This window comes from Silurus meridionalis, chromosome 1 (assembly GCF_014805685.1).
Source record: "Silurus meridionalis isolate SWU-2019-XX chromosome 1, ASM1480568v1, whole genome shotgun sequence".
Taxonomy (NCBI): Eukaryota; Metazoa; Chordata; class Actinopteri; order Siluriformes; family Siluridae; genus Silurus; species Silurus meridionalis.
Window position 1 is genome coordinate 14,437,241 of NC_060884.1, and position 17,402 is coordinate 14,454,642.

The 17,402-nt window shown below is 40.1% G+C and overlaps 1 long non-coding RNA gene across 1 annotated transcript in view; it reads left to right on the forward strand.

The window, feature by feature from the left end:
- Positions 1-12,996, forward strand: part of LOC124393236 — a 38,634-nt gene extending 25,638 nt beyond the window's left edge. The window contains exons 2-3 of the long non-coding RNA XR_006927302.1: positions 12,100-12,148; positions 12,535-12,996. This is a non-coding gene — a long non-coding RNA (uncharacterized LOC124393236). The remainder of the gene's footprint in view (positions 1-12,099; positions 12,149-12,534) is intronic.
- Positions 12,997-17,402: the final 4,406 nt, after the last annotated feature.

Here is a 17,402-nt window from a genome sequence, read left to right on the forward strand (position 1 = left end):
AAGGTTCGATTTTTCTCTTTTTTTGCATTTGGGTTCTGTGTTGTTTTAAAAAAAAGGAGAATTTTTAGAAGTCCACGACCACATCTTAAACAGGGGTGCCAATAATTGTGGAGGGCACTGTATATTTCAAGTGTTTATTTGTTTTACTTTTTAATTGTTTAATACTTGGTAGGGGCTCTTTTGCTTTAATTATTGCCTCAATTCGGTGTGGCATGGAGGTGATCAGTTTGTGGCACTGCTGGAGTGGTATAGAAGCCCAGGTTTCTTTGACGGTGGCCTTCAGCTCATTTGCATTTTTTGGTCTCTTGTTTCTCATTTTTCTTTTGACAATACCCCATAGATTATCTATTATCTGAGCAAAAGTCCAGTCCTTTTTGTACTTTGCCCAGGTAAGACACCTCTGACATTGTCTCTGGTTCAGGAGTGGCTTGACACAAGGAAGGTGTCAGTTGTAGCCCATGGTCTTAGCTTGGTGGCTCTTGAAGCACTGACTCCAGCTGCAGTCCTCTCCACCAAATTCTTGAATTGGGCTTCGTTTAACCTTTTTTTTATCACATGTTTTCCTTCCATTCAACTTTCCATTAATGTGCTTGGATACAGCACTCTGTGAACAGCCAGCTGTTTTAGCGATGACCTTTTGTGTCTTTTTGGTGTCCTACATGTGCAGGGTATCAATGATCATCTTCTGTACAACTGTCAAGTCAGCAGTCTTCCCCCATGATTGTGTAGACTGAACCAGAATGAGACACCATTTAAAGGCTCAGGGAACATTTGGAGGTGTTTGGATTTAATTAGCTTATTAAAGTGTGACACCACGAGTCCCCAATATTAAACTTTTTCACAATATTCTAATTTTCTGAGATACTGAATTTTAGGTTTCAGTAGCTGTAAGCCAAATTAATCAAAATTAAAAGAAATAAACACTTGAAATATATCAGTCTTTGTGTGATTAATCTATATGATATACAAGTTTCACTTTCTGTATTAAATTGCTAAAATAAATAAACTTTTTAATGATATTCTTATTTATTGAGATGCACCTGTATGTGCTACATGCACATAAATTTTTATTGACACACACAGTTTTTGTTATTATTTACCCATGTAGTTTATACCAATGGCTTACACCAATCAGTAGCTGCCAACATCTTTTTGAACTGTACGATTTATTTTTAATTTTTAATTTTGGACTGAGATAATGTATTTTGATTTTCTCTGCATGAGAGTTTAACCCCCAATTTATTCACGGTCTAATTTTTTAAGTGACAGGAGACCCTGGTGATTATCATGTGCTTAGAGAACACTAGTTAAATGTAGCCTAACTTTCTAGTGCACCTCTATTAACCACCAGGGGGCAATGTTTTAACACCTGGATAACCTATACCGGTATGTCTCAAGGAACTGACTCAACCTTAGACATTCAGATATGATCGCCTCACTCATTCTATATGCTGAGCTTTATAAAATCTGCAGGGCTATATTAGACACAGTAAAGAACTGAAGCTGCACACTACTTAGTGCTGCTGATGAGGATGAAACATTCTTTGTAGAGTGACCCATCATGCAAGGACTGGGCTTCTAGCCAGTTTATAAGCAGTGGTAATGACCCATTACCCTGTGGGACATGCTCATCTCAGACAAGGAAGCACCCTGTGTCTTGACAGATGAAAAACCATTTAGAGAACCAAATAGTTACAGTGTGGCATCAAAACGTATGGATAACACTGGATGTGGTAGGGAATATTTTGCAGGTTGACCTTTTGTAGAACAATGTGAAGCCAATAGATGGGACATTCCACTATTAGAGTGTCTTCAATAGTCTTCACAAATCAATTTGTTTTCTACTGAGCTGTTAACAGGCCTGAAGATTTGGACAAATATTATTTATTTTTCAGTAAAGGAGCCAAATGTAGCTGTCGAAACCAAAATAATTTTTTTTTACAATAAAAATCAATAAATATTATTTGCAGTGATTGTCACAGTATGAGTTGATAGTTAAATAAAAGACAGTTGCCTGGATGAATTCAAGCAGCGATGACTATTTTTTTTAATTATATGGTAAATAGCTTAAAGGACTATTAAAAATTTCGTTTGGCCTCCTGTTCAGGAATGGTCTTAATTCTGGAACTTCCTTAAATACTAAAATCCTTTTCTTTAGATGGAAAAATAGGTTTAGTTACCAGGCATGTACATTGTTTGACATGGCTTGAATGTACTATTATTATTAATTAAAAATAAGCTAATAATTTCACCCTTAATTGATATATGTAACATTTTTACTATATATACAGCCTGCTACACTACATTACTGTGACAATGAGTCTGTTATAATGAATGACAATGAGTCTAACAGTAAAAGATTCCCACAACATTCTTACTGATAGTGAGAACAGCACTGGACACCAAGTTCTTTTTTTTTTTGGCGTAAGTGGATTACTGGAGTTTAAACACTAAAGGCAGTATATGGGAACAGTTAGTGAAAGATGAGGGAATTCATGCAGAAGAAGCAATGTCAGTCAAGGGCTATTGTCTTGTCCCAGAGGTCTGTTTGGTTCCACTTGCAAAAAAAAATACCTAGAACTGCTCTGGGTGGAAATGTCACTCTTTTGGGCATGTGTGCTGCTTTGTCAGTGGACAAACAGCTGTACCACTGTTCTGACCTGCTGTGTAATTCACCCCTAGTGAGTCTTATCTTTGAACAAGTAGACTTCACTTCAGGTGCTTTATATAGCAAGCAAATAGCATTCCTTTAACCTCTGGTGATTTGTCAGAAGGATTCAAGATATCCTAACACATGCTGGAACAACTTAATGGCCAGAAGCCATCCTAAGTTCCAACAGATTGATGTGCTGTATTTATTTCCAAAGAGAAAACAAATGGTTTGGTGTACATACTCTTTTCATTTAAATAAGAATGCATGTCTGTCTGTGTCTCTTTCTTAATTCCATTAGCTGCTAGCAATGGAATATTTCACAGCTGGAAACTGGTGCGCATGGCAAAGATTGCCACGTGTACGGCCAAGGATGCCAAATATTGCGACTAATTCTAGCATAATTGCGACAAGTCACACAATCTGCTTTGGCATTAGGATTATTTATTACAAAACATCATAATATATTCAATAAATATATCTTGCATATGGTCCTAGTTCCTATTGGAGGCCCGTCAGAAGTTTGAATTTGAATACCTATGTGAAGCAGAATAATATGACCTACACTGTGGCTGCACAGCATAGTTTACTTGATAGCCAGACAGACATTATGACAGGAATTAAAAAAAAGAACTGCTGTCCTTCTTTTGAGTTAAGAAGTACATAAGGTAGAAACCATTGTTTTGAGCCTAGGATGTACCCTTAGATTTTGCCTCTGTGCAAAGAAAAACAAATTTCCAGAACACTCGATAGAGTTGGAAATTTATTAATCAAGTGTCCAGTCAGTGGTGCTGCTCTGGTATTATTTTGGTCCACTCTTCTTCCAGTCTCCTTCACAGTTCGGTGACTGTAGTGGGTTTCTTGGCCGTAACTTTGTCGCCAAGGATTTTCCAGAGGTTCTCTATTGGGTTGAGATCAGGACTCTGGGCAGGCCATGTCATTATTTCAATGTTTTCAGTTTCAAGGAACTGCTTTACCCATTTTGCTCTGTGACATGGAGCGTTGTCCTGCATGAACACTGCGGGCTGATTGGGTGATGAACGCATGGAAGGAACCATATGTTGGAACCATAAGAAGGTTCTGATAAACATTTGCATTCACTCTGCCATGTAGCTGTATAAGAGGCCCAACTCCTCCTGCACAAAACATGCCCCAAACCATGACACTTCCTTCTCCACTTTTCACTGACTTCTTTACACACTTTGGGTTCAGTCTTTCTCCAGTTTGTCGCCAAACATAATGTTTCCAATCGGACCCAAATAAATTAAACTTGCTTTCATCACTGAAGTGAACTTTGGACCAGTTCTCCTCTGTCCACACAACATGCTTAGTCTAGCCTTTTGATTCTTTCTGCTAATGAGAGGTTTGGTCACTGCAGAGTGGGCTTTCAGTCCAAATGCTCTTAAACGTCGAGACACTGTATGACGAGACAGATCCTTACCCTGTTCAGCTCTGAACTGGTGAGCAATTCCAGCTGCAGTGTGGAAACGATTGCCCATTGAGATCCTCCGCAGTATCCTGTCCTCTCTTGTATTTGTCTTCCGTGGACGACCAGCCTTCTTGGTGGACTTGATTGAGTTTGTGATGCTGTAAAGATTCAATATTCTTGAAATCACAGATTTGGAACGACCAACTTGTCTTGCTATGGCCGATAGGGTCATCCCTTTGGCCTTCATCTCGACAACCTGCTGCTGGACGCTTTCAGTCACTTTAGAACGGCGGCCCACCATCTTGCAGAGTCAGTGAAACTGGAAGTTAGGCTGCCAGTTAAATAAGGGGTTGACAGATAATCAAGGAAATTAGCACCAGGTACCAGATTAACACCAATAACTGGGAGGTATCCGAAAGTGTTCTCTAATTTTGATCAGTGTTTTTTGGAAAATAATGTTTTTTTTAATGCCTTAGTTATTTTTTTGAAAAAGGTGTTCTGGTAGCATGGTATAGAGAGGACAAAAACTCCTTCAACTGTTGAGCAGTGAAGATGAAATTATTTCAGAATTGTTCAATTGTTTATAAATTGTTCTCTAATTTTGATCGCCAGTGTGTGTGTGTGTGTGTGTGTGTGTGTGTGTGTGTATATATATATATATATATATTATTTATTTATTTTTTTTGGATCATTTATCTACATAGTCAAAATGCCATTTTATTTCTAAAAGGAGACTTTAAGCATTTTGAACAGTTTGTCCTCAAAAACAATTATGGCCTCTAAAAACATTCTTTGCTATTTTTAAATTCATAAACCCGGTAGACGGCTAAATGATGAATCTTATTAAATTATGTTTTTTAATGTTTTAGAACTCATGTAGTATGACAGTTACATCACATGGCAGATACATCATTCTTACTTATCTAAAATGTATATGCTAGTCTGCTAGTCTTATTCTGTGTTATATTGACAGGCATATATTACATGCTTATGCAAGTGTTTTCTGACAGCAAATATGAAAAGTACTTTTTATTGTCATTTACCACACTTTTTGCTTCAGGCTAAGCAATCAAAAAAGTGCAACCTCATAGTAAATCCAAATGCATATGCATAAATCATTGTATTTCATTAGCAGTGTTTGGGTGACATTGAAATTACACTGGAGAAGAAAAAAGTGCTTTCATTATTATTTTCTATGTTTCTTTCTAATCTGGAATCAGTAGTAGGTTGCTAAAGATTAAGCATTACCATAACCATGAACAACATGAAATATTGATGAGATGAGAATAGGATGAGGCATTTAATGTAAAACACTGCCCCCTTTCTCCAAACCACAGAAAATCACATAATCAAATATTTTGGGCAGCAGTAGATTTTTAAAGTGGGAGCTTCTTGTCACTGCAGTTACCTCTAGTCATTGTCAGTGCAAACAAGGCTGGCACAGCAGGACTGTCAGGTGGGGCTTGTATTGACACCCAGTGGTATGAAAAGTCAATCCAAGCAGACAAATGCTGCTGCTGTAGCATAGGAGGGTGGCTCAGGAGTCTGTGTGGTGCATGGCCAATGTAAAGGAACCACATTGCTATGTAGTGGCAGTCGCCTTGGGCATGAATATATCATCCCAGTTGGGACTAAGGGGAATTTAATTTGGCAGGTGCTTAAAGGACAACAGTCTGGCTATGTGGTATTTGAATAATTCTGAAAAGAAAAAAAAAAACATTGAAAATGGATTCATCCACTAAAAAGATTCCATCTATTCTTGTGCAGGTTTCTTTGCCTCTCATATAAATTTGTTATGCTTGTGCATGAAACAGTATGCATGCAAGATACAATGCTATTTGGTCACTTTGATGAAGGTCTTGACGTGTGCATATACTTAATGAGGTATTTAGTTAATTCTCTCTGTCCTTGCTGTTTAGGATGCATCAAATAGACTAAAAAACAGACATATTTTAGCTGTAAGTTCCAACAATAGGTACTGTGATATGTCTTGGTACTTTTATGAGAAGAACTACGTACATAGTGTGCCTTTCAACACCAGGGATAGATTTAACGTGTTATGTATTATCAATAGTTTCTGGTAGGAGATAGCTATATAATTTTGTTGTCCTGACAATACACATAGGGGTAGTAAATCAATAAAAAACCACAACTTTGTTAAAAGAAAAACTAATTTTCCCAATGAAGTCATAAACTTCAGTCATACTCATATTGTTAGTGCTGTTATAATTGCCGTTAACAAGATACTTCCATGTGCCATAATCATTTGACAAAAAAAAAAAAAGTAAAAATTCTTAAGCATCAGTAACTTCCAACTTAATGAAATTCCACTAACATGTTTCTAAATATACTTTTTTTGCAATACACTAAACACTACTTCTCTTTTTATTGGGACACTTCTTTTAGAGGACAATGGACAATGTGTCATTAAAATAGGAACGGTATTTAATATGTATTTATACTTTTTGTTCGCTTATTTAGTTCATTTAGTCATTTCAATTGGCTGACAAATGCCTTTTTCCATTTACTTCAAATAACAAACAAAATGGCATCTTTTGGTATTTATGCAGAATATACCATAGAATTTACTTAAATATGTATAAAATGTCAAAACTGACCATTAAAAACAAAGACCATGAAGCAGTTGCAGTGCCAAGATCTCACAGGAATCACCACAGCCTGACATGGAGGGAAGCACCTATGGCAGCCATTTGTTAGTTCACTGAAATGATGATGAAGTCCCTATAAAACGATCACTTTGGAAAGCAATAAGCAATGGACATTGTGCTCCTGAGATTCTTGGCACTGTTTTTATGCTGAATAAAATATGGTTATGGCAGCAGATGGGCTTACATAACCAGGCAACATTACATTTTTTTTAATTAAACTCTGTTAAATGGAATAATACAGCTAAATTAGTGTTGCCCAAAATGATTTTTTTAATTTATTTTTTATTTTTTGCTTTTAAAGAATAAACCTTTTAATATTGCATGTATTAAAATAGTTATTAGCTGTGTTGTGTGAAACTCACAACTGGCATTTACCTAGGAATCTGCATAAATGGCTCTGTTAATTCAAATACCATTGGACAAACTGTAAATATGATGGAAAGCTATGGCTAAAGAGCATGTTGGAAATGGAAGTTGCTTCATACCATCGAGGAACTGCCTGGACAAAAAGCCTTCCCTTTAAACTCACCAGAGAGTAGAGTATGAAAAGCTGGTAGGAACTTCATCTAGGAACCTTAAAATTGTCATTAAAGCAAAATGTGGTTTTGGCAAGTGCTGGTCTAAAAAAGTAGAACATATTACACATTAACTGAACTGTTAAGTATTATCTTAAACTGTGATAAACTTTCTAAATGAAAAATATAAACTTAAAATTTTCTTATTAACAATTATTTGTTAATATTTATTCATAATATATTGAAATCTACAACGAAGTGCCACCCTAACCTTTGATATAATAGAAGGAAATGGCTAAAACTTTTTTGACAGTTGCCTTCTATACAGTTCCAACTTAGTTCATATGGAGGAGTGAATTGAGACTGAAGACTTGACAATGGAGAGAACTACAATGTTCAGGTTACACTGCATAAACTGCACTCTAGCTACTGATTTTTGCATAGAGACATTGAAAGTAAGTGTGTGTGTGTGTGTGTGTGTGTGTGTGTGTTTTAGAGAGAGAGACAGGAAGAGCTAGTGAGAGAGGGACAGAGAATCACTGGTGTTTAATCAGCCTCACTTTCCCTAGGCATTGATTCACTTCATTCTCTTTCTTTTTTTTATTGAGTCAATTTAAGTCAAATCAGATAGAATGATGTAAAACATCAACAAGGGTACCACTTAATTATCACAAGTTAGTGACAGATACCTTGATACTCTGTTTCATCTGATTTACAAGACTTTCATGACACACATCAGGTTTCAAAATGAATGTTGAAGGTAAGAATATACCTCTCAATTGTTTGTAAGTTAATGTAGTGAACATTAACTAGAACCAGAATAAATTATGTAAATAAATAGTAAATAGAGTGAAAATAGTAAACAAAAATAGCTTTAGGTGTTTCATGGAAATACCGGAGCAACACAAAGTAACACTAAGAAATGTGAATTGTACTTCAAATACAAATTAATATAAATAATGAATGAGTTTTGCATTATGACCTGTCTTATGGCCATATTAAAGCGACATAAATCACTGTGTGTGTGTGTGTGTGTGTGTGTGTGTGTGTGTGTGTGTGTGTGTGTGTCATGCACAATTTTGGCAGGCTGCCAAAAATCAAGCAAACATGCATAACAAACCTTGATAATACAGTTGCACAGAGGAACATTCTCTCATGTTCTCTTACTAAAATCCTTTCCTTTTTTAATAAAACTGTATGATTTGGAAGCTTGGAGAAATAAAAAGAAAAATATAACCACATTTTTACTCTTTTTTCTTTTTATCAGAGGCATGACTAATGGAAAACAAAAATACTTGCTAATGACTTTGAACTTAAAGGTGTATGGTAGCATTCTGTCTGGGAATTAAAAGTTGCTATTTTTAAATAGGCTTTGTGGAAATTAAGGCTTTGTGAGCTTAGTTTGGAAGGCAAGATTTCTTGTCTTATTGCAAAGCTTGTTGTCAGTTAGTTGAAGCTCAATTCCAGAGTGCTGCAGGGCACTGACACCTAAAAATGCAAAAGCAGACGTGGGAGCTGAAAAGAGAGAGACATTGATTGACTGTGGGGGAAAAAAAAGAATCATTTTCAGGCATTCAATAGTAATTCTGCATAGTTCAGCACTTTCTTAGATAATTGCATTTGCAATAAACGTCCCTATTTTCGCTTCACTAAGAAATCAAGCAAGATTAAACCCCAGGTGCTTGTTTTTTATTTTTATTTTTTTTGCACACATAATAAAAGTGTTTGTACATCCTTTTTTGTGTGCTCAACCTTAAGATGCTCATCATTATAGCTAATAGCAGGCTGTTTTGCACACAACAACCTCACAGTTGCTAATACCTTACCAGCTGTTTCCCATGCTGTGTGCTATCACACATACACACAGTTTCACGCATAAATAAACTTTCTGCAATGCTCATACCTGAACAAGGCCTAAGTGCTCCATCTTTGTTATTGTACTCACTCCGACAGCCTGTCTCTCATTGCCCAGCATGCAAATCCAAAGCTACCAAATTTTGCTACTATCAAGACTGATGCTCTTCTCTCACTCTGTGCTCCAAAAGAGAAACACATTTATTACCTCCTGGTTTTGGACTCTCTATCTTTCTTCAAATTAAATAAGTGGCTGCTGTTGCCTCGCTGCATGCGTACCAAAATTGCTATAAATCTGAAAAAACTACATTATTGTGATGGGAATTAATGTAACCAGTACATGGCATGTGATGAATGGGCAAATTAAATATCCATGTAAAAGAAAGAGATAAAATGTAAAAAAGAAAAGATGAGGAAGAAGAGACTCCCTTACTGAAAACACGTCAACAAATCCTGCATCCTACCCAACTTATGTGTATAGGGCTAGATTTTCTTCTGTTGAGAGAATTACCTGCCCAAAAGATTTTACTGTCATAACAGAAAACTGCCAAATTATGTTTGTGTGTATGTGTATGTGTGGCAGGGTAGGGGCTATTTGTTTGATTTTTGTGCCAGTTTATTGTGTAATATGGTTAGGTGATGGGGTCTACAAGCAAAACTAGAATTTTTATATTTTATTATTACCAGGTAGGTAATAGGTCACATGGCATCTGGTTGAGACTAGTAGTGTGCTTAGCACAAGCAGGTGGTTTTTACCTTCAGGCTGACATAAATGGTCAGAAATAAAGACCATGGTCTTTAATTTAAAAGTTTAGCACTGCACATTTTATTTTGACATATTGACGGCCTGGTCCTCAGTGCTTTAAATTAAGCTAATAGTTTTGGTTGAGGTTGCCAAATGCTTTACACCACAAAGATTATAATTAAAGAGTAGCATCATATTGAACACTCTTCTAGCTAATCTGATCATAACTTGGTGATGCTTTTGCGAACTTCATTTTTTTATTTATTTATTTTTTTTATGGTAATTAGCATCAACCAAATGTATTAGAAAATCCTGGGGGCAGGTTCATACAGACACAAACATTGTGTACATGAAAGAGACTCAGTACAGACAGTGACATATTAAGCTAATATAAAATTACGGGATTTTAGTGACTACTTATTTGTTAATTGGACTGAATAATCCATGTGCTGAATAGATAATTACACTCTTGATGTCACCCAAATGTGGATGGGTTCCCCTTTGAGTCTAGTTCCGCTGAAGGTTTCTTCCTTATAACATAAGTTTTTCCTTTCCACAGTCGCGATGGCCTGCTCATCATTATAAATACACATCGTTCACCTTAATTGTTAAATTCTGTAAAGCTGCTTTGAGACAATGAAAAGCACTATAGAAATAAACTTGACTTGACTTGTGCTTTAAATATGTCCTAAATGGAAAATAGAACAAAATAAATAGTAAGTACACTAGTGATTTATAGATCTTTTGCTGCTATTTCTTTTTTGTTTGTTTGGTTTGTTAGTTGTTTTTAAATAACATTAAGGAAATATTACATTCCTGTTTTGAGGTCTTAAGGCCATAATAATTAATGTGAAGATGCAGTGGTCAGGCTTGCCCAAGATTAAATGAGGCATCTTATTTATTTATTTAAGTTTTTCATTGCATTTTGCTATTTTGGGAAAACCAACTAAATTATTTCGAATGTATAATAGTATAATGGTATACTATACCTATTCTGGGGAAAAAAAAAAAAACTTGACCAACTGCATTGATGCTGCCAGAATTCAAAGATCAAGCTGGCAGTGCTGCACATTTCGGAATGTAACTAAATGTTAAGACATTTATATTGTACTATATATATATATATATATATATATATATATATATATATATATATATATATATATATATATAATACTCACTTTGAACATGATGTTTAAAAGTAGTTATCATATAACTGTCTTCAAAAAAGATGTTATTTCTTTAGGATTTTCTTGGCACCTTCCTTATTTCATTTGACTGGTAAAGTCACAGTCTGCACATAGCTACACTGGATCCATGGTAGCTGACTTTGTCACAATATCAGTCAGGAAAGAGGGATAAATGCATTCCAAATTATTAAATGTACAACTAAACACGGTGAATGCCATCATCAAGAAGCAGACAAAAATGCTACAAAAAAGCACATCACAAGAAGAACACTATACTCAATGTGAAACAAAATGGTGTAAATTTTTTATCTTAAATATTTTCTTTTTTTTTCATTTAATTTTTGTATATTGCAATTTCACATTAAAGATAGAAAACTGAGCTAAAATTATTTATCTACATAAAAGCCTGGCATTTTACCGGGGTGAGTAGTGTTTTTATACATATACTGTAGGTGTGAAGGTCAGGTGTCCACATACTTTGTCGATGTAATATATGACCAAATAATAAAGTTCTCTAGCTTATTCAGTCACATTAAATAGAAAGCTTTCCACAAGGCATCTGGTTCAGACCAATCATGAACTCCTTGCATTGACTGGAGCTGAGGTTATAACTAAGACAAAGCAAACATGCATTTGTGCAGGCTTTTCATTGAATGCATGTGGAAATCTTAAAAACAATGTGGATCACATTTTCTTTCACAAAATTGTGTAATGGTGAAAAGGAATATTTGCATGGGCCAGACTTTGGAACAAAATCCTGCTGGTTCAGAAAGATAAAATTTTCATTCCAGAAGTGAGGAAATAAGTATTTGAAATTGTACCTTTAAATAAGAGTAGATATACAGACTTGAATGTTATGGCCAAAGCTTGTAACCTTTGTAAGCATATTCAGGAGTGTCTTTGCTGAGCAGTCCTTACTAATTCTATCTCACCTGCAACTCTCAATGTCAAAAGTCAGGGACCTCTGAGAAGGTTAAAATGATGATGTATTTTAGTGAAAGTTTATGGACAAAGAAGAATTTTTTATCTTTTATGTGTTTGGTACAGATGAATCATCCACAGTGTGTCCAAGGACAAGAGCTAACGAGGTAAAAAGGTCAGTTTTGATTTTAGTCTTTAATGGACCGGTATGCCATAAATCAACCTTTAGAAAAGGCAGCTTACCTGCATTAAAGGAAAAATCCTGTCTGAATGACTTGCATATTAATCATTATGATTTCATAATGTGAACTTCAGTGACATCCAATATTTATTTTGTAATGCATTTTGGAGATGACTTTTTAGGTTAAACTCCATTCATTAACTGGTTGATCAATTTCCCTTTTTACTATTAGTTTTTTAATTTGTACACAATGCTTTTTGTCAGGTAACAGAGGTGTTAGTGGGATTTAGGCCTAGTTTAATCTCTACCTAAAGTGCAACTGTGCGTTTCAACTTAACTACCTAATAACTAATTAGACATGTTTTTTATTTTTTACAAAGTTGTGTGAAAGAACTTACATGGCCTGCCCAGAACCTGATTTCCACCTCACTGAACACTTTCAGGATAAAATGGAATGCTGACTCTGTGACGGGTCAGGTGCCCGCCTTTTCAGCCCCAATGTCACCTTCTACTCTAATGTAGTTGTACTGAAAGAGTGTGGTTATGAGACGATTCCCAGGGTCGTGGATGCCTGCGAGCTATCTCTCCCCTAGTGCTACATCCTCCCTTAAGGCCCCAGTGTTGCCTACCACGCCTCTTCAGACCTCCTTGGCTTTGTTGGGCAAAGCATACATGGCGGCATGTCAGGCTGCACACTATGGCAGTCTTGCAGGCACTCTTGCCATCAAGAAGCACTTGTGGTTGACTTTTTCTGATCTCAGTGGCAGGGACAGAACCTTTCTTCTAGATGCCCCTGTCATGGCAACTGGCCTGTGCACCAATTAAAATCTTATTCATGTCTATATGGTTTTAAATATCTTAACGTTTCATGAGTGACAGTCAGAAAAAAAAAAACAACAACCCTGTTCAGGGGAAATTGGTACACTATGACAAAAAAACAAAACAAAGGAAATTAAATGTGAATTTCAAGATGTCCGGGGGGAACATTTCACATTTTCCTGCTACCATTTCAGTAACAATAGCGAGAAATTACGTTTTTTTGTCTTTAGACCTTAAATAAAATAATATTAAGTAAAAAGCAAGCTAAGTGTTGGGCGGCAGTGATGGAGGCATAAGCCCGAAGCACCAGCAAACAGAGCTTTAATGAATAGCAAGCAGAGAAACACACAAATACCCTCGGTGTGTAGGTAAATGCGGGGCATGCTTAGGGAGCGCGTTCGGTAAAGTCCCACCCTGCCGAAAGTGAGTCCATGAAGGAATGTCCAGTGAGCGCTTCGGGGGGAAGAAGTGATGTGGAAAGCCAGGCCGAAATGTATCGAGCGATAGAGCGTACATAAAGTCCAATAAAGTCCCCTCGCCTGGGGCGCTGGGCGGCGCAGATGCGAGGCGTGGAACTCCGCCAGCAGCGCAGGGTCCAGCACGTCCTGTCTGGCCACCAATGACCGCTCCTCCGGACTGTACCCCTCCCAGTCCACCAGGTACTCGAGGCGACTCCCGCACCGCCTGGAATCCAGGACCTCCCTCACTGCATAGACACCGGGCTGATCCACGACCTCCGGCTGGGCAGGCACAGCGGGGCCACCTGGGGGGCGAGAGATAGGAGAGACACAAGGTTTGAGTAAGGACACGTGGAAGGTAGGGTGGATGCGGTACCTCGCAGGCAGCTCCAGCCGGTTGGACACGTTGCTGATCTGGTCGGAGATCCTGAAGGGCCCACTGAACCGGGGGCTCAGCTTACAGCAGGGCAGCTTCAGCTTCAGGTCCTTTGTCAACAGCCACACCAGGTCCCCAGGACGGAAACGCGAAGACTCCAGCCGCCATGCGTCAGCGTGTCGGTGGGCGTTGCGGAGGGCCCAACGCAGCTGAGTGTGCGCTGACTCCCAAACCCAGCTGATCTCCCGGAACCAGGAATCCACCGCAGTCCCATTGCTTGGCTCGTTCGACCAGGGCAACAGGGGCAGGGTTAGGGTTACAGGGCTTCTGCTGTCTCGAGGGCGGTAGGCAGGCTCTTCATGGGGACGAAGCGGCAGGCTTTAGAGAAATAGTCCACCACCACCAGGATGCAGGTGTGGCCCTCCGACCTGGGCAGATCCGTCACAAAGTTGATTCCCAGGTGGTACCAGGGGCGCTGAGGGATGGGGAGCGGCATCAGCTTGTCCACGGGCAGGTGGCGCGGGACCTTGGACACGGTGCAGGTGGGACACTTCTGCACATAACGCGTGACCTCCGTCATCCCCGGCCACCAGTAACGCGCTTGGATGAGCTGGACCGTTTGCTTCTCACCCAGCTGGCCCATGCCCGGTCCCTCGTGGACTGACCTGATGAGGCCACGCCGGCAGAAGGTCGGGACGAAGATACGCCCTTCTGGGCACCCCGCAGGGTTGGTCTCTTGGAGTGATGCCATGCGAATCTCGCGGTCTATGTCCCAGACGATAGGCCCTAGGATGAGTGCGGGAGGAAGGATGGATTCTGGGTCGCTGGGTTCGTCCGGCCCGTACATCCGGGACAGGGCGTCGGCCTTGCCGTTCAGTGCACTGGCCCGGTAGGTGATCTGGAACCGGAACCTGGTGAAGAAGAGGGCCCAGCGAGCCTGTCGAGGGCTGAGCCTCCGGGCCTCCCATAGGTACTGTGTCTCCATTCATCCAAGGCCAGCTTGATGGCCAGGAGCTTGTGGTTGCTGATGTTGTAGTTGTGCTCGGCGGTGGAGAGCTTGTGGGTGAAGAAGGCACACGGGTGGAGCTGAGGAGGGGTTCCTGACATCTGGGAGAGGGTGTCGGCAGAGCTCGTGGATGGCCTCCTGAGCCTCCTTGGTCCACCTCAGGATTTGTGCTTTACCCCTGAGGAGCAAGGTGAGGGGGGCGGTGATCCAGCTGTAACCCTGGATGAACCGGTGATAGAAATTCATGAACACCAGGAAACGCTGGATCTCCTTGATCGACTCAGGGATGGGCCACTCCCTCACTGCCCTAAACTTCTTCTCGTCCATCTGGATCTCCTCCACACTGATGACGTAGCCCAGGAAGTGGATCGTTGGGTAGTGGAACTCGCACTTCGAGAGGTTCAGGTAGAGCCGGTGTGAACGAAGTGCTTACAGGACGGCACGCATGTGTCTCAGGTGTTCCTCCAGGTTCTGTGAGTAGATCAGGATTTTGTCTATGTAAACCATGACGAACCTTTGGAGGTAGGGCCGGAGCACCTCATTCATGAACCCCTAGGAGACGGCTGGAGAGATGGAGAGGCCATAAGGCATGACCTGGTACTCATACTGCCCCAAAGGTGTGATGAAGGCGGTCTTCCACTCGTCTCCCTTCCTTATGCGTACCAGGTTATAAGCTCTCCGTAGATCGAGCTTGGTGAAAACCCTCGCCTCCCTTAGGTCCTCCAGAGCAGCTGGCACGAGTGGGAGGGGGTGAGGAAGAGGAGCGATCTGTGAGTTCAGCTGTCGGTAGTCGATACAGGGGCGAAGACCTCCATCCTTCTTTCCCACGAAAAAGAAGCTGGGGAGGATGAGTGTGTGATGAAACCCTGGCGGAGAGCCTGCTGTACGTATTCCTCCATCGCTCGGTGTTATGGAGCAGACAGCGGGTACACACGGCCCTTGGGCATCTTAGCTCCGGAGAGCAGGTCAATGCAACAGTCCCAGGGTCGATGAGGGGGAAGACGGGTAGCAGCCTGGGCAGTGAACACGTCCCCGAAGGCCTGGTACCTTAGGCCAGGTACCTGGAACCATATAGCAGGTCCCACTACAGGTCCCACCTATAAACTGTCCCTTTCAATCTTGCAGATACCCTTTTACACAAATCACTCCTGATACTCTTCTCCACCCACTCCACCCTGCCTGCACTCTTTTTCTCACTTATCTGCGTCTGTGGTGCTCTTCCTCAGCATGAAACCATACTGTTGCTCACAGATGGTCACCTCTTCTCTCAGCCTGGCTTCCACTACTCTTTCCCATAACTTCATGGTGTGACTGATTAACTTTATTCCCCTGTAGTTACTGCAGGTCTGCACATCTCCCTTATTCTTAAAAAAATGGTACCAGCACACTCCTTCTCAATTTCTCAGGCATCCTCTCACCTTCCAAAATTTTGTTGAACAATCTGGTTAAAAACTCCACTGCCATCTCTCCTAAACATCTCCATGCTTCTACTAGTATGCCATCTAGTCCACGGTTCATCCTCTTAATCACTGCTTTTACTTTCTTTTTACTAATCCTATCCACTTCCTGCTTCACCATCTCCACATCATCCAACCCTCTCTCTTATTTTCCTCATTCATCAGCTGCACAAAATACTCCCTCCATTTTCTCAAGACACTCTTCTCACTAGTCAACACATTCCATCTCCATTATTTATTGCTCTAACTTGCAGCAACCTTCCCAGCTCGGTCCCTTTGCCTGGCCAATCAGTACAAATCCTTTCTCTTTCTTTAGTGTTCAACTTCTCATACATTTCCTCATATACCTTGCCACATCCCTCTTAACCTGCTGCCGCATCTCCTTGTACTCCTGCCTACTTTTCTCATCTCTTTGCCAATCCAAATTCTGTTTTGCCAACCTCTTTTTCCTTATGCTCTCATGTACTTCCCCATTCCACCACTATGTCTCTTTGTCTTCTATTCTATTTAGATGTCACACCAAGTATCTTCCTAGCTGTCTCCCTTATCACTTCTGCAGTAGTTGCCCAATCATCAAGCACCTCTTCATCACCACCAAGCCCCTGTCTGACCTCTTCCCTTAATCTCACACTACAGTCATCCTCCTTCAGTTTCCATCATCTAATTATTTTTCAGTCCTCGCTCTCCTCTTCTTCTTTTTTACCTCCAAAGCCATCCTACAGACCACCAGATGATGCTATCTAGCTACACTGTCCCCTGCCAACACCTTACAGTCTCTAATCTCCTTCAGGTTGCATCTCCTACATAGAACATTGTCCACCTGTGTGCACCTTCCTCTGCCCTTATACGCCACCCTATGCTCCTTCTTCTTCTTAAAATAAGTATTTACCACCGCCATTTTCATCCTTTTAGCAAAATCTACCACCATCTGCCCTTCCACATTCCTTTTGCTAAGACCATACCTACCCATTACCTTCTCATCACCTCTGTTCCCTTTACCAACATGGCTATTGAAGTCTGTCCAAATCACCAATCATTCTTTCCTAGGTACACTCTCCAATACTTCATCTAACTCACTCCAGAATTGTACTTTCTCCTCCATCTCACAACCCACTTGTGGCGCATAAGCACT